This window comes from Triturus cristatus, chromosome 2_1, assembly GCF_964204655.1.
Source record: "Triturus cristatus chromosome 2_1, aTriCri1.1, whole genome shotgun sequence".
Classification (NCBI taxonomy): Eukaryota; Metazoa; Chordata; class Amphibia; order Caudata; family Salamandridae; genus Triturus; species Triturus cristatus.
Genome location: NC_140581.1, coordinates 211220173 through 211237386, shown reverse-complemented (window position 1 = coordinate 211237386; position 17214 = coordinate 211220173). Strand labels below are relative to the sequence as shown.

At 41.8% G+C, this 17214-nt stretch overlaps 1 protein-coding gene across 1 annotated transcript in view; it reads right to left on the bottom strand.

Moving 5' to 3' along the window:
* RAB27B (RAB27B, member RAS oncogene family) overlaps window positions 1-17214 on the bottom strand; it is a 692526-nt gene that overhangs the window by 426856 nt on the left and 248456 nt on the right. The window contains exon 2 of the mRNA XM_085629967.1: window positions 5897-5967. The gene's annotated coding sequence lies outside the window, so the exon portion shown is untranslated. The remainder of the gene's footprint in view (window positions 1-5896; window positions 5968-17214) is intronic.

Below are 17214 nucleotides of genomic sequence, written 5' to 3'. Positions count from 1 at the left end.
TATGTGTGCACTTTATTTTTTACTACATGTACATTATTTTCTTCAGTTTCCACTTGATTTTTTTCTATATTGCAATGTAATAAAAATTGATCTCTGATCTGTTCATCACTCCTACCGCCAAAGTTACAAGTGGCTGTTAGTTTCCTAAATACTGACGCATGCTCTTCTACACTTCTGCAGTGAACGTTTGCTGAAGTGGAAGCATTCAAAAATGGTGCTGATTCTAGGGAGAAAACGATTACCCATTTTTTTTAAACGCTAATTTCATATTCATTTGATCCTCTAGTTTAATTGGTTCTTAGATCAGGAAGGTTTCCTAATATTTCCTGCCCCTAAACAACAATAGTGGCAACTGATGCAAGCTAAAAAGGTTTAGTGGCAGTTCTTCTGCAGATAGATAATTTAGGTGAACAAACAATATCCTATGCCTCCAGAGCACTTAGACAGGTCGGAGTCAAGTACTCTGTGATTGAGAGGGACGCATTGCCGGTATACTGGGATCTTAATACATTTAGAGACTTCATCTGGGGAACCATGTTTAAGGTGAAAATGGACCACAAGCCGCTTAAGGAAGTATTTACAGAGAAAGGCTCTATGAAGATCTTAAGTAGAATCAAGCAGTGTGTGGTAAATCTCCAAGAGTTCAGCTTTGATGTTGAGAATGTTCCAGGGGTTTGAAATGGTGCTGCTGATTGTCTATCACACTTGGTGAAGGAAAGAGGTACACAGCATGATTGTGAACTAAACTACAGTCAGGATGTGGATTTGCCCAAAGAATATGACTGTGTAATAACCGGGGGTATCATTAAAGAGAATTATTGGGAACAGGAACTACTAGCAGATCCCAGGCTAATAAAAGTGTGAGATAAACTAGTTAAGGGATGGGACACACAAGGGAAAGCTGAGGAATAGGTTAGACCGTACTGGATGGTCAGGAAGGAATTGTCTGAGTTGGATGAATGTCTGTTCAGAAGTACTAAATTATTACCGCTTAGCAATCTAAGGTTAATCAAACTGGCATACGATGGTCATTTCGACAACACCAATACTAAAGAGAGGTTACGTCTCAACTTCTGGAGGCTGGGGATAGATGGAGCAGTGGAGAGAGTAGTCAGAGATTGTATATCGTGTGCAGCCAGTGACAAGGTGTTGAAGTCATACACCCACCTATGGTGTGTCGTCCATTATCTGAAGGACCTTGGATGGATGTGGCCATGGATATAGTTGGGCCATTGACTGGAGAAAAGAGCTCTACATATATTTTAGTATTTGTGGATCTTTTCTCAAGATGACCAGAAATTAAGATGGTTTCTGATATCAGGTCCAATACTGTGATCATATTTCTAATAGAAGTTTTCATGCTTTTCTGAGTTCATCTGAGTGTCATATAGTTATTTGGAAGTAGTTCATTTTGCAGGGACGTTTTATTCCTCATTTGTTTCTATGTAAGTGTTGTATTCCAAGCAGTGTTCCAAAGTGATTCTTTCGCTATTTCTGAAACTTATTGTTAGTACTGTAATAATCTTCATGCTTCAAATTATTGTTATTAAATAGCTTTGTTATTGTATAAAGAGGGAGAAGTGTGACATTCTCCTTAACAGCCTGTGGGGATTGGCCTATGTCCATGGAATTCTGCGGAGCCCAGAATTCCAATGCAGACTCTCCGAGGGACCCAAGAGAGAATTGGCAGTTGATATCTAGACAGTGGCTGAGGTATAAGCTATAAACATAACTGAATCTTCCTCACGTGCGGCGCTTTTTTGTTCTGAGATGCGTACTGGGGATGCCACTTTTATGCCCATTTTCAGCCTGTCAGTGGGGGAAACACCTAGCTGCTCCCTAACCATGGGATAGAAGTTCCCAGTGGTGACCAGACCCATTTTGCAGCACTTCCTGTTTGTTTTAATGGACACTAACCCATAGTGCCCTTCCCTACCTAAATCCAACATGGCAGAACCCTTCTTGATAAAAGCTCCCTGTGCCCATTGCTGTGATTATGATAATGAGCAAACACTCCCTTGTGGTCACTCTAAACCAGTTCTAAGGTAGCCTTCTCCCCACTAGGTGTGAAGCTCAGTTGTCTAGGAAGACAAAGGGAGGCAGGCTTAGGTGTAAGCTTCATCTTCCAGTGACAGGGTAAATAAACACTCTTTAAAGCTCAGGAAGGGGCCGACACACTCCATCAAGTCATCCTGCTCAAGGAAGAAAAACAACCCTCCACACCCAAGCCTTTTGTCTACTGTATGGAAGCAATCCATATCTCACCACAGAGGAGCCATTCACCACTCATGTGATAGTGGATGCTGGCAGAAAGGCACATTTGACTCAAGCAGGAAAATGACACATTTCTAAGTGTTGTCTTCATAATAATAATATAAAATCAGAGTTTACACTTAAGTTGGACTTTAAATTATTATTTAAATAATTCCTTGAGTCCCCAGTGCCTAATGAGGCTCGGGGAGGTGGGTCCCGTGGACCCCCTCCCCTTTAAAAGAGATATGACCCTGGGGGATGGGTCAGGGAAGGGGGCAGCGCAGCCTTGCACCCCTTAAAATAATATGGCCCTGGGGGATGGAGTCCCCAGATCCTATTAAAGACTCGGGATGGGGGCTGTATGAACCCCCTCCCCTTTAAAAAATGGCCCTGGGGGTGGGGTCCCCAGGACCTAATAAGGCTTGGGGATGGGGCCACTTGGCCCCACTCCCTGGTAAGAAAAAGGCCCTGGGGGTTGGGTCCCCAGAGCCTATTAAAGCCTGTGGAGGGGGGTAACTTGGCCCCACTACCCTTTGAAAAAACATAAGGCCTCAGGGGTGGAATTCCCTGCCTAATGGGCCTAACGAAGCTCAGGTAGGGGTGGTCCCATTTAAAAGACATAAGGCCCTGTGGGAGGTTGGCTTTATGTATGGAAATAAAATATTACTTTACGTTTAAAAAAAACCCAGAAATTCACTGAAAAAATTTAGGTTAAAGTAACCTATAGTTAGGTTCAATAAAAAGATCTCTTTTTTTAATTTTTAAAACACTTAGAAATTCACTGAAAAAAAACAAAGGCTAAAGTAATGTTATAGTTAGGTGGATATGTCAGTGACCACATTAACATTTTGAATTACAAAAAAAATGCACAAAAATTCACCAGTTATAGTTAGCAGGGCAAACTATAACTTGTGCCCCCGATATGCACTGCTTATGAAATTACATATTACATCACTCAAGACATGTTCTACGACATAATTTATGACATCGCTGATAACATTATGACATCGCTGATAACATCTCAAAAGACATAATTGATGTCATCAGTGATGTTATTATCCACGCTTCCTTTGTACACATTGCTCTATAAACAGGTATAGCGTTAGGCCTATTTAAGTAAGAGCAAAATAGCTCAGAATAGAATGAAGCATCATTACTGCTATCAGGCATACAACCCTCATTGGTAAGGCATGCTTGTGTAATGTGCATCATTGTTCCTATACCATATACTTCATGGGTAGCCGTGTTCATGTTGACTATGAACCACACATGAAAGTGTAACGTATCCTGCACACTGTGTTCAATCTGTATACAACTGTTTAGGGAAAAACAAGTTCCTCCAGATACTCAAGCCCTGTTACATAACTAATGCCCTACTATAGACAATCTTTACCTGTATCAAACCCTTGACAGTCAGTGAACCTACACTGAGAAATTAAGTGGATATGAATAGAAAAGTGGGTACTGTTAACAATGTTTACTTTATGGAGAGAGTTTACTCTGTACCACACTGGATGCAGACGGTGAAATTCTTATTAGAACTACACCAGTGAGTATTGAAAATTATCTACTAATAACAGTGTACGGTCTGTGCAAAACTTGTCCAAAGAGCGACTTTTCACTTAAAATAACCACGGACTGAAGATGCTGAAGATCATAGTGTCTGCAGCCTTCATACTGTGGTGAAAAGTTTACAGATAACCCATTTTCTGCAGCAAAACAAGCACACATACATAGGTTAATACTTGGTACACGGTCTTCTATGTTATGCAGAAATTGTCCATTCTGTCTAATAACTTAAGGCTGCTTACAATACTTACTGTTTTACATACAATAATTTCCCTGTTGGAAAACATTTCTGCAGAGCCAAAAATCTTGTGTTGAACATACTGAACGCAAGTAATCACCTGTCTCCTACACACATAGTTAGTCTTCAATGCAAAGATTTATAACGTGTTCAACACCTCTACACACCTAAGATACATTAGGAGTACATACATTTTGTAAATACTAACACCCATTAGCTGGACACAGGCTGTACAAAATTAGGTAGATATGTAATATGGGAGTTCATGCCACTATGTAAACTATAAAAAAAAGTAACACACTTGATAGATGATCAGTGATTTCGTAAATAATGTCATAGAACATGTCATGAGTGATGTAATATGTGAGGTCATAGGCAGTGCATGATGGGGGCGCAAGTTATAGTTAGCTCTTCTATCTGTAACTAGTGAATAGCTGCAGGTTTTTTTTGTTCAAAACATTAATGTTGTCACTGACATATTCACCTAACTATAATGTTAATTTAACCTTTGTTTTTTTCAGTGAATTTCTAAGGTTTAAAAAAAAAAACAAGAATAGATTTTTTTATCACACCTAGCTATACGTTACTTTAAACCTATTATTATTATTATTATGAAGGTGTCTCCTAAGGATTCATGCATTGGCTTTCCACATAGGATGTAGCACTGAAGTGGCCATTCTACAGGTCAAGAAAATGTCCTTTGTATCTTAGGTGATGGAGATTTTGCCTACTTGTCCTCTTGCAACTCATAGCACTGTTTGACATAGTGGATGACACCATATTAATGTACAATTTGAAAACTTGAATGGACGTTGATGGATGGCTCAAAAACCGAGCCACTGTTCTCATCAGTGCCTTGGCTAATGACATCCTGCCAGCATAAATCATCTTCAGTCTTTACATTGAGCATGTAAAAGCAAACATTGGCAACATAGTAGAACAATCTCCTTACACTGGTTGCCACTGAATCTTGCTCTATCATTGAAATGGTCTGAATTATGCACACAGTCATCCATCATGACACCACTGTTTATCTATCAAGCTTTTAACCTCAGTAGGATCTTGTACAGTAAAAAGCAAGGCAAATCTATAACTGGAAATAGGTTTCTGTAGACAACAGACTCACAACTACCTTTGTGCCTAAACCCCATATATCTAGAAGATTATAACCATTACGTTCAATCTGGTACCTGTACTCGCATTGCTTTGACTAGAACTGATACCAATCTAAACAACAATTGTTCATGAATGAACAATGACCCTGGCCCTTTGTATAGCTTTTATGGACTCCATGGCCTATCGGCTGCCCTCAGACTCCCACAAGGAAGGACAGGCTGACTTTGTAGTAGTCTCTGATGAACACTTTGGGCCTCTGGCCTGTTTCTTCTTGTACTTACACCGCCCCTTTCGTTGATGTCTTCTGCTTATCCTGACAACAGCAGACAGACCACCCTGAGACTCATGTGCAGACCCAATTGTTAAAGGTCCTCATCGACCCTCTTAGGGGGCACTTAGTTTATCGATTGGCTCCTGATTTATTTTTCCCCAGCTAAGCAATGAAGTATGAGTTCCAGCACACATCAAAAACAAATATGCAGGAAAGATTCAGCCTACATTTTACTGCTACTACATACCACACACAAGCTGTATCAGGCAATATGACAGTCACATATACAACAATGGTTGTTGAGTTGTCACTCAGGCCCTTACTGTTACGACATTTTGTCTGGCAGCAATGTTGTATTTACCTCATACGCTTTGAAGACATTTAGCAAAGACCTTGGCAGATGACAAAGTTGTTCATGTTATAAAAAGGCAATTCAAGACAATACTCACGTTGGTTGAGCAAAATAACTGAATCGTCAGTAGGACCACAGATACTATCCACCACCCAGGATCTCAGTTGGCTGCAATTGCAAAAATTGAAGAACTTAATACAAAGCCGCAATAGTCAGGGGGAATTTAGAGTCAATGCTTAACAGAAACAAAGGAATACAATAAACAGTCTTTGGCCGCCAATAAACTAATTAAACTAATAATATCATGTTCATTTTAAACAGCTGGATTACCATTTAATCAGAACATATTTAAACTGAAGAGACAAGCTCACCAACAAACCTAAATGCTTTCCAATCACAAATTTACCAATCCACCACCCAATGAAGAAAAGAGAAGGAAGTTGAAGAGAGGTGGCTAAGGACTAGTAGCAGTGAAGGACACAAGAGTACAGTGGTAAGCAATTATAGCTCACAAGACAGTGAAACCCTAGTGAAACAGGAGTGGGGTGTGTGCTGCTAAACAGCTGTAGAGTAGGAGACACGTTTTCATTGCTAAATATTCTAGACCAGGAAACGAGGAAGTGCTGCTAACCCTTGATTGTCCAATTAAAAAGTTTAATCAAAATCAGACCATTGATCACCAGTAAAATGCTGACTGAAGCGAAAGGGCTATTTGAAAGTTCATTAATTATCAGTTGCATTTTTTGTCATCTCTATGGATTAGAACTTTCCAGCTGCATGTGCACTGTTTTCACCTGTTCACAGGCCAGCAATGCTGTGTGCAGTGACCTCAAGGAAATGTAGTCTTTGAAATGAAAACCCTACATTGATTTTTTATGGAAGGCAGAGCTTTTAGATCAATATATCTATGTACACCATGGCCCAGAAACAAAGACCATCATTAAGAAGGTAGTAGGAGCCTTATTACAAGTTTGGCGATCCCATGGACTGCCGTATTGGCAGTGGTGGTCCGAGCGCGATGAGCTCGGTGGTTCAACTGCCGTATTACGAGTTGGGCAGATCGGTTTTGCCAAGACCACAGCTGGAACTCCGAGACCGTCAGCAGACCACTGGGTTCTGTATCCGGAACGGCAGACGCCATAGGGCGGTACAGTGGAGCAACACAGCCATGCATATTACGAGTTGCCTGTTCCACGAGCGAAACACGAAGGTGTCGGTGACACAGGATTTGGGGTGCGTACTCACCCCTTTCTTTTTCCAGGCAGAGTCCAATGTGGATCCCTTTCTTCAGGTCCCCACTTCACAGCATGATCGTCACCCCAAGGATTACGACCCTGAGTGCGGCAATCTACAGGTGAGTAACATATATCCATTGCCAGGACTACCTACTTATGGGCCAAACCCAGGTAATGGGTAGATGGTATTTTTCCACATATATCATGCATATGTGTGCATCCGTCACAAATGCAGTCGAAATGCACAGGCATCGATACACTGCCTGTCCCATGGCCGACTCATAATACGGAGGTCTTTGGACCGCCAGCACCATGGGCGGCTGGTGGGGGTGGACACGGTCATAAGGCGGTCAGACCCCCAAACTTGTAATAAGGCCCTAAGATACTACCGTAAAGGTGGGCATGAAAACAATGATGTAACACTGTAGGAAATCCACCTTTAATTTGTGGTGTGGTGACCTCAGTTTTTTTGTAAATCATTTTCTGGACCTCCTAATTGTTTGACTCAGAACTCTTACGTCTATTAAACAGTGGTAACGTTTCTGTGCTTTGCCTTGTCTAAATAGTTTTATCTCCATTTCCTAATTCACTTCTTCAACTTTTTTTTTCTAATGTTCTTTATTGATTTGCATAGGCTCAGTACTCTGCATCAGAACTCCAGTGTGACAGCTCTTATATAGCATAATGGTTTCAACAGTACATGGCATAGGATAATTTTCTCCAATTCCCCCACCTCCCAATACTGCTCACACTCTACAGTGAATACATCACTATTATGTGTATTTGTCTTTCATGCAAGCAATTGGTACAGGTACAAGTCTCAGTGCCGGGGGCCTCTATAGCTATTCCTATAATTTCTTGATGTATTCTTTTAGGTATAACCATTCCTCCACTTTATCATTCCTCATGTCACATCACAGTCTTGCATAACTTTTCTTTCCCTATTTCCTTGGTTCTTCACCTATGTTTTCTCTATTGCACTAATCAGTCAGCATTCAAGTCCATGCAGCCAAGTCGTCCCAACTGACTGTTAAAAGTTGCTTAAACATCTCTACTAGAAAATGTACCCAGAGCCTGGAAGTTAAAGGCTGCCCGTGGACTGCAACACTAAGGGCCTCTCCGACCAACAGCGTCGCCGAATAGGGACCAACCGACCTCTGGTCGGCGGTCCCGACCACATCATTACGATGCGACTGCACACAGTGTGGTAGCATACTCCCGATTCTCTATGGGAGCTTGTGCTACGGCTGTAAACCGCCTGTAGCACAAGCTCCCATCGAGAAATGGGAGTTTGTGTAAATCTCTGCACCCTGTGGTAGGCATCTCAAGGTGCCTGCCACAAGGTGCAGGTGTTTACAGGGGGGGGCACAATAGGTGCCCCCAGGCCCACAGCTGTAAGCCCCCAAGTTAAGGGGACCCTGCTAGGGGCACCCAAAGTGGCTTTCTGACAGCCTTTCCATGTTGGGAAGACCGGCATGGAAAGGCTGTTGGAAACCGACATCGTAATCCCGACGGTAGATACGTCGTCCTATTGGGATTACGGGCTGGTCTCCAACTGGCTGACGGACTCCTTGAGCCCGTCGGAAGCCAGCCAGAATGTCTGGCCAGTTTTGATTTTGACAGCCTAGATTGTAATCAGGTGGTTGGAATTGAAACCGACGATGTCGATCAGAAAGCATCTGACCGCGCTTTACGACCGTGTTATAGTTAGCTAGCCATTTCACTCGTACAAAACCATAGAAATTCCTCCGTTATAGTTAGTTCTGCTAACTATAACTCGCGCGCCCGCAATGCACTGCTGATGATGTCACATATTGCATCATTCATGACATGGTCAGTGACATCACTGATGACATCACTGATTACATCACTGACGACATCTCAAATGACATCATCCACGTGACAATCTGATACACCTCATCATACACTAGTATAACCTTTCATCACTCACTGTAAAATACAGAGTACCATATTTGAAACCATTGACACACCAATACCAGTTACTACATACCCACTCACTGATTCCTAAGTCTACACAAACAACCACCCATTCAACAACAGAATCATTTATACATGCAGTCACTAATTAATAGAACACTATCAAATGCACTTATACACATATATAGACATTGACACATCAGCAGTCATCTTAGTAGGTTATGCAGTCATCCTACTCACTCATGAAAAAAATTAATCACACTTACATTTACTCACTTACACAATTATCCAACAACACCTCATTTATTCAAACTCATAGTAACTCATAGTTAATATGTTAAACAATCACCATTACAATTATACACTCATTCATATAGTTACTCTCACAATCAATGACTCTTACACATACTTATTTATATACACCAACATTCACATACAATGTCTTTTATTTTTTTACTTTGTTGAAGATGTACAACTAAAACATATATTTCGCTCACCAACACACAAATAAATACACTCAGTCACCCAAACAACTGTTTCCACATGCACTCTTAAACCTATACACCTAGTCAATCAACCATTCACACATCTATGCATAGAGTTACACACACCCCATCCAACCACACACAAACTCAGTGTCCCATACAAATACTCACCCAACTAATCAATAACTAATATACACACTCATGTAGTTAGTGACCAACTGATGCAGCATGTTATACGACAACAGAGACCGTGCTGCACACACTCACATAGTTTAGTTACTAATCCATGTATTAAGTGAGACACTCTTAATCACTCACTTAAATAGACAGTCAGACAGCTACTAAATCCTCCATCCAGACAGTTATATATCCACTCGATCTTCAATACAGATTGGTATATATATAATACGTATTTAAATTTCAAACTAAACCACATTCACTGGATGATGTCATCAGTGATGTCATTTGAGATGTCATCAGTGATGTCATCAGTGATGTCACTGACCATGTCATGAATGACGCAATATGTGACATCATCAGCAGTGCATTGCGGGCACGCGAGTTATAGTTGGCAGAACCAACTATAACGGAGGAATTTCTATGGTTTTGTACGAGTGAAATGGCTAGCTTACTATAACACGGTCGTAAAGCGCGGTCAGATGCTTTCTGATCGACATCGTCGGTTTCAATTCTAACCACCTGATTACAATCTAGGCTGTCAAAATCAAAACTGGTTTTGTACGAGTGAAATGGCCAGCTAACTATAACACCCCTGAAACCTATGGTTTTTTCTGTGAATATATATATACATACATATATAAACATATATATATATATTCTGCATATCTATATAAATACAAATATAAATGCATGCATACATATACATATATACATACATATGCATGTTATTTACACGAAAGTTTGAAAAACACTAATACAAGCAAAGCTAAAAAGCCACCTAATTACAAACAGAATTGCTTTACCTTAAACAAGGGTGAGACCTATTGCATTTTCAATGCTTGTTTACTTTGGTTCCATCAAGAAGGCATTCAGATGTGTCACACATTTGCCATAAATTCTGAATGGTAGCACTCTAGTTGCTCATTAGATTACTATAGTAAAGCTACTGCTCACCAGGGAAGTCTGCTGCTGGTATTCGAAGTGCATGTTTCAGTCTGCATGTCAGAATTTTTTTAAGAAATAGGAGAGGATTTGAGAAGTCAAAATGTGCCCTAATTTTTCTTTCTGCAGCACTAATCATAATTTATATGGCAAAATAACCCCCCACATTTTGGGTGATATTTGTGCTATGTTTGGGCTCTTTTGTCTCTTTCAGATTTTTTACTTTGATTCCATCAAGAAGGCATTCAGATGTGTCACACATTTGCCATAAATTCGGAATGTTAGCACTCTAGTTGCTTCTAAGATCTCTGTAGTAAAGATACTGCTCACCAGGGAAGTCTGCTGCTGGTATTGAAAGTGCATGTTTCAGTCTGCATGTCAGAATTTTTTAATGAAATAGAAGAGGATTTGAGAAGTCACTCAAAATGTGCCCTAATTTTTCTTTTTTCAGCACTAATCATAATTTCTATGGCAAAATGACCCCCCTCCTTGTGTTCCTTTTAAATTAAATTACTCACTCTCTACTACTCACTCGCTACTACTCTCTACTACTCACTCTCTACTACTCTCTACTACACACTCTCTACTACTCACTCTACTACTCTCTACTACTCTCCACCACTCTCTCTCTACTACTCTATTACTTACTCTCTACTACTCACTCTACACTACTCACTCTCCACTACTCACTCTCTACTACTTACTCTTTACTACTCTACTATTCTCTACTACTCACTCAACTACTCACTCTCTACTACTCTACTACTCACTCTCTACTATGCTCTACTACTCACTCCACTACTCTCTACTACTCACTCTCTACTACTCTCTACTACTCGCTCTCCACTACTCTCTACTACTCACTCTAATACTCTCTACTACTCTCTCTACTACTCACTCTCTACTATTCTCTACTACACACTCTCTACTACTCGCTCTCTACTACTCGCTCTCTACTACGCACTCTACTGCGCACTCTACTACGCACTCTACTACGCACTCTACTATGCACTCTACTACGCACTCTACTACGCACTCTCTACTACTCCCTACTACTCACTCTACTACTCACTCTCCACTACTCAATCTCTACTACTCTACTACTCCCTACTACTCTCTCTCTACTACTCTCTACTACTCACTCTACTACTCACTCTCTACTACTCTGTACTACTCTCTACTACTCACTCTCTACTACTCATTCTCTACTACTCTCTCTACTACTCTCTACTACTCACTCTCTACTACTCACTCTCTGCTACTCACTCTCTGCTACTCACTCTCTACTACTCACTCTCTACTACTCTCTACTACTCACTCTCTACTACCTCTCTACTACTCACTCTACTACTCACTCTCTACTACTCACTATCTATTACCCACTCTCTACCACTCTCTACTACTCACTCTCTACTACTCAAACGACTAGTCACTCCCTGCTACTCTCTCTACTACTCACTCTCTGCTACTCTCTCTACTACTCTCTACTACTCACTCTCTACTCTCTATTACTCATCCTCTACTCTCTACCTCTCTCTCTACTACTCTCTACCTCTACCTCTCTACCTCTCTCTACACGCACACATATGCACATATATATATATGCATATATATACATATGCATTTACATATATGTATATATTTATACATACATATATAAACATATATATAATCTGCATATCTATATAAATACAAATATAAATGCATGCATTCATATACATATATGCATGCATATGCATGTTATGTACATGAAAGTTTGAAAAACACTAATAAAAGCAAAGCTAAAAAGCCACCTAATTACAAACAGAATTGCTTTAACTTAAACGAGGGCGAGACCTATTGCATTTTCAATGCTTGTTTACTTTGGTTCCATCAAGAAGGCATTCAGATGTGTCACACATTTGCCATAAATTCTGAATGGTAGCACTCTAGTTGCTCATTAGATTACTGTAGTAAAAGTGCATGTTTCAGTCTGCATGTCAGACTTTTTTTATAAAATAGAAGAGGATTTAAGAAGTCAAAATGTGCCCTCATTTTTCTTTCTGCAGCACTAATCATAATTTTTATGGCAAAATGAATCCCCACATTTTGTTCCTTTGCAAATTAAATGTTTTAAGTGTTACCACTTTAATCCAATCAAGATGGTTTCAGGTGTGCCATACTTTTGTCATAAGTAAGACTGTTAGCGCTCTAGTTGTTCTTTAGAACACTCTGGGACATTCTGTCATTGGGCTATATTGGGCTACATCTGGGTGATATTTGTGCTACATTTGGGCTCTTTTGTCTCTGGTGGCCATCTTGGGAGACTTATTTGTTATGAATTGTCCTAATTTCCTCATTTACTACAGTCTCCTCAGTAGGAATACTTTCAGTTTTTTACTTTGATTCCATTAAGAAGGCATTCAGATGTGTCACATATTTGCCATAAATTCAGAATGTTAGCACTCTAGTTGCTCATTAGATCACTGTAGTATAGCTACTGCTCACCAGGGAAGTCTGCTGCTGGTATTGAAAGTGCATGTTTCATTCTGAATGTCAGAATTATTTTTAATGAAATAGAAGAGGATTTGAGAAGTCACTCAAAATGTGCCCTAATTTTTCTTTCTGCAGCAATAATCATACTTTCTATGGCATAATGAACCCCCTCATTTTGTTCCTTTTTAAATTAAAAGTTTTAAGAGTTACCACTTTATTCCCATCAAGATCTAGTTGTTCTTTGGAACACTCTGGGAAGCTGCAGTAGAACACAAAGGAATCAACTGACAGTCTCTGCCCTTGTTGGATTTACATGTTTTACTGAGAATGTCAGACTTCATTCTCACATGACTGAGAAAGATAATGTGAATTTACAGAAAATATGCTCTCAGTTTAGCTTATAGATCACCTTCCAAAGCTCTGTGGAAAAAGCATGAGAAAATAGTTTTCTCTCAAACATGATTCATGATATCCCAACAGAAGGCTTTTTCACATGGTAAAATCACCTTAGAACATACCACAGTTCCTAAAATGAGTATGGTACCATCAACAAATGATTTGTAATGTAACTAAAGTCTTAAAACCTTCTATTAACTGCAATGCTTTTTAATGAAGTGCTATCATGTATATTGGTCCCAAGATGGCTGCCAACACTTCTTGGATGAAGTGCTGACAGCCAATCAGATCTCACGATGAGATGTGTGGATAGGCTCCGCCCAGATATATATGTGATTTTACTTTTGATTTTCTCAGGACCTACTGAACAGATTTACACCATTTAAGCAAAAGGCACGACTCTGAACCAAGGTCTACCTTTCTGCCAAATTTGGTATAATTCCGTTCAGCAGTTCGGGCTGTAGCTGCGACTAAAGGTCCCTATGGAAAATTGCATGGGGAAAACACGTTTTGGGACCCCCTTTGTTTCTCGGCCCCCGCTTGACGAATCACCCTGAGACTTTCAGGATAGGAGCGGACCGGAGCGGGCCACGTGTTTTGAAAATTCCGCGAAGATTCATCAACCGGCGCCAAAGTTATTCTAAATAGAATGTTGCTGATTTCCTATGGGTAATAGGTCCTAACTATAACTACCTACTGGCGACCGCCAGTAGGTAATATGTATATATATATATCTAACCTTTGTCAGGAACACGCTAGTAGATTTAATTGTACACTCCCTTAGGTTCAGTGTGGGTAAAGGCTTTGGCCATCTTGGAATTCACCTGGCACGCTGCAATTTGGGCATGTGTGCAATAAGGAAAACAGGGACTACTGAAATATTAGGTAGGCTAGGACTTGGAAAGTTGTACCCCTCTGATTAGGGAATGGCCAGGAGGCACGCCACCTAAAAGCTAGTGCCAGCCATAAATGGGGATCACCATGGCACACTCCTCAGAATACTTTCTAGGCCTGAAGAAGATCAGAAGAGGATTGAAGCTGCTATCTTTGACCTGAGAGGAGCTCAAAAGGACTGGACATGCTCCCTCCTGTACCCAGGACAAAGAAATCGATTCCAGGGGTCATTTGGTTGACCTCCTTTGTTACTATAAGGAACAAGTTACAAAAGCCTTTTTCCCTGAAGTGCCCAGCTGACCAGTAGAAAATGGACGTGGAATGGACTTTGCTGTTGCCCTCTGCCTGACACCTTGGAAGTCTCTAAGTACCTTTTACGGTGGTCCTGGAGGACTTAGAGGTGTGCCCCTGTGGTTGTTTAGGCACTGGAAGAAAATTTGGAAACTTTTGAAAACTTTTCATTCGGAGCTTCAGTGGGCCTACTGGGAAAATCATTCCCCGGCAGTCCCGAAGTAACTGATTGAATTTCATCCTTGTCCTTCGCGGAGACCTCTGCAACCCAAAAAAGTTACTAAGTCCCATTCTGAGTTGGGACTTAAAAAAGATCCAGCAAGAATTATCCATTGTATTGTATATTCACTTATATAGCGCAGACTGTCACCCTACGGGTATCCTGGCGCTCTGACAAAACAATCAACTACTCATGCTACAGGAGAGAAGCAGCAATCAGGCTTTTGGGAAGAGCCAGGTCTTGAGGCTCTTCCTGAATTCCAACAAGGAGTCTAGTTGTCTGATGTTCCAAGGGAGCTCATTCCATAAACGAGCTCCTGCCACACTAAAGGCCCTCCCACCCATCCTGGCACGTTTGAACCTAGGTTGTGTCAGTAGATTGGCGTTAGAGGCGTGCAACTTTCTTGGAGGGGAATAGCGTGAGAATCTGTCCTGCAGAGGGGCCGGACCCTCCCCGTGCATAGCTTTGTGGACAAGGCATAGGGACTTAAAATGAATTCTTTCTTTGATCGGTAGTGGAGCTCACGCAGCGCCTGGGTGGAGGAAGAATCGCGACTGCGGTTAAGCGCCAGCTTCGCTGCAGCAGACTGGACTCTCTGTAATCCCTGCAAGATATATTGGGGGGCTCCTAAGTATAGGGCATTGCAGTAGTCCAGTCTGCTGAGCACTGTGCTCCTTACAATCAAAGCACGTGAGTTGTCTGGCAAAAACAGAAGGATTCGGCGGAGTACTCGCAGCAGCCCAAAACACACACTGGCGGTCTTGTTTGCTTGCGAATCTAATTGAAGGTTGCTGTCAAACATGACGCCGAGGTTCCGGATGGAGTCTGCCAGAGCCAGTGGAGCCTCCTCCGGGGTTAGCCTGAACTCAGTCGCCAGGTGATGACTCTGCCCTGGTGGCGAGTAAAACATCACTTCAGTTTTTGCTGCATTAAACTGCAGGGAGTTATTCCTCAGCCAATCTATGGTCAGGCGCATGCAGTTTTGAAACTGTTCTAAAGGCATCGCCTGTTTACCTTCCAGCGAAAATACCAGCTGTGTATCGTCTGCATAATTTACTAGTTCAACCCCAAATGCTTTAATAGCCGCAAATAGTGGATGCAGATATATATTGAAAAGAATGGGGCTGATACTGCAGCCCTGTGGAACTCCATAGGCCACGGGAGATTTTTCTGAAGAGAAAGGTCCCAGCGTTACCGCCTGCTGTCTTTCCGCAAGATAGGAGCGGAGCCACTGTAACGCTCGGCCTTTTATTCCTATCTCCTCCAGTCGCTCCAGTAAGATAGGGTGGCTCACTGTGTCGAATGCGGCTGACATATCCAGGAGCACCAGCACCGCGGTGCTCCCGGTGTCAGCCCGCATACGCAAATTATCTAGCACGGTGACCAGAGCAGACTCCGTCCCATGACCAGGGCGAAAGCCGAACTGGTCCACGTCTAACAGATGATGCTCCTCAAGGAATTCCGAGATAGATCTGCTCACGACCCTTTCCAGGATCTTAATAGGGAAAGGGAGCAAGGAGATAGGTTGGAAATTGGCTGGATTAGTGGGATCCAAGGAGGGTTTTTTAATAAGAGGGGAAACCACAGCCTGCTTCCATGTGGCCGGCACTTGTCCGGCTTCCAGTGATTGGTTACAGATCTGGCACAGCCACGGGAAGGTTAGATGGCCGTATGTTTTCCACATCTTCTGGGGCAAGGGGTCAAGGGGTGAGCCGGAGGAGATGCTCCTGACCAAGGAGTCAAAAATAGGGGCCGACATAGTAGGAAAGGCAGTCACAGGGTTATGTTGAGCCAAGCTCCCATTTGTTACTGGGTTTTCTCCGGGGCTGAGGGCGGTCGCCTCGTTGTCCTTAAAACGGTCGACAATTTTTGCCACTTTATCTTGAAAGTGGGTGGCGATCTCATCACAGAGCTTTTGTGAGGGGACTACTCTGTTCTCCAGGCAAGTTGGGGCTGAGATGGTTTTTGCTATTCTGAAAAGCTCCGTAATCCCATTTGGGGCCTGCAGAATAGATTGAGCAAAGAATTGGGCTTCACTTTCCAGAATAAGTAATTTATATCTGCCTAGTATTGACCTCAGAGTAGCCTTATCTCTGTCCGCATACCCCTTCCTCCATGCCCTTTCAGCTTTTTTGCATTGTGATCTTAATTGTCTTAGATCATCAGTGTACCAAGGCGCTGAGATTTTCTTTCTTATTTTCACTTTTTTCATGGGGATCAGATTATCCAGTGCAGAGGTGATGTACTCCTGGTATATGTTATAGTTATCCTCCACAGTATTAGAGCTCTGGAAAGGGCTCTTCGAGGGCGGTGTGGGAAGTGCGCCAGTCCTTGCTAATTTAGCCCAATTTCTCCCTTT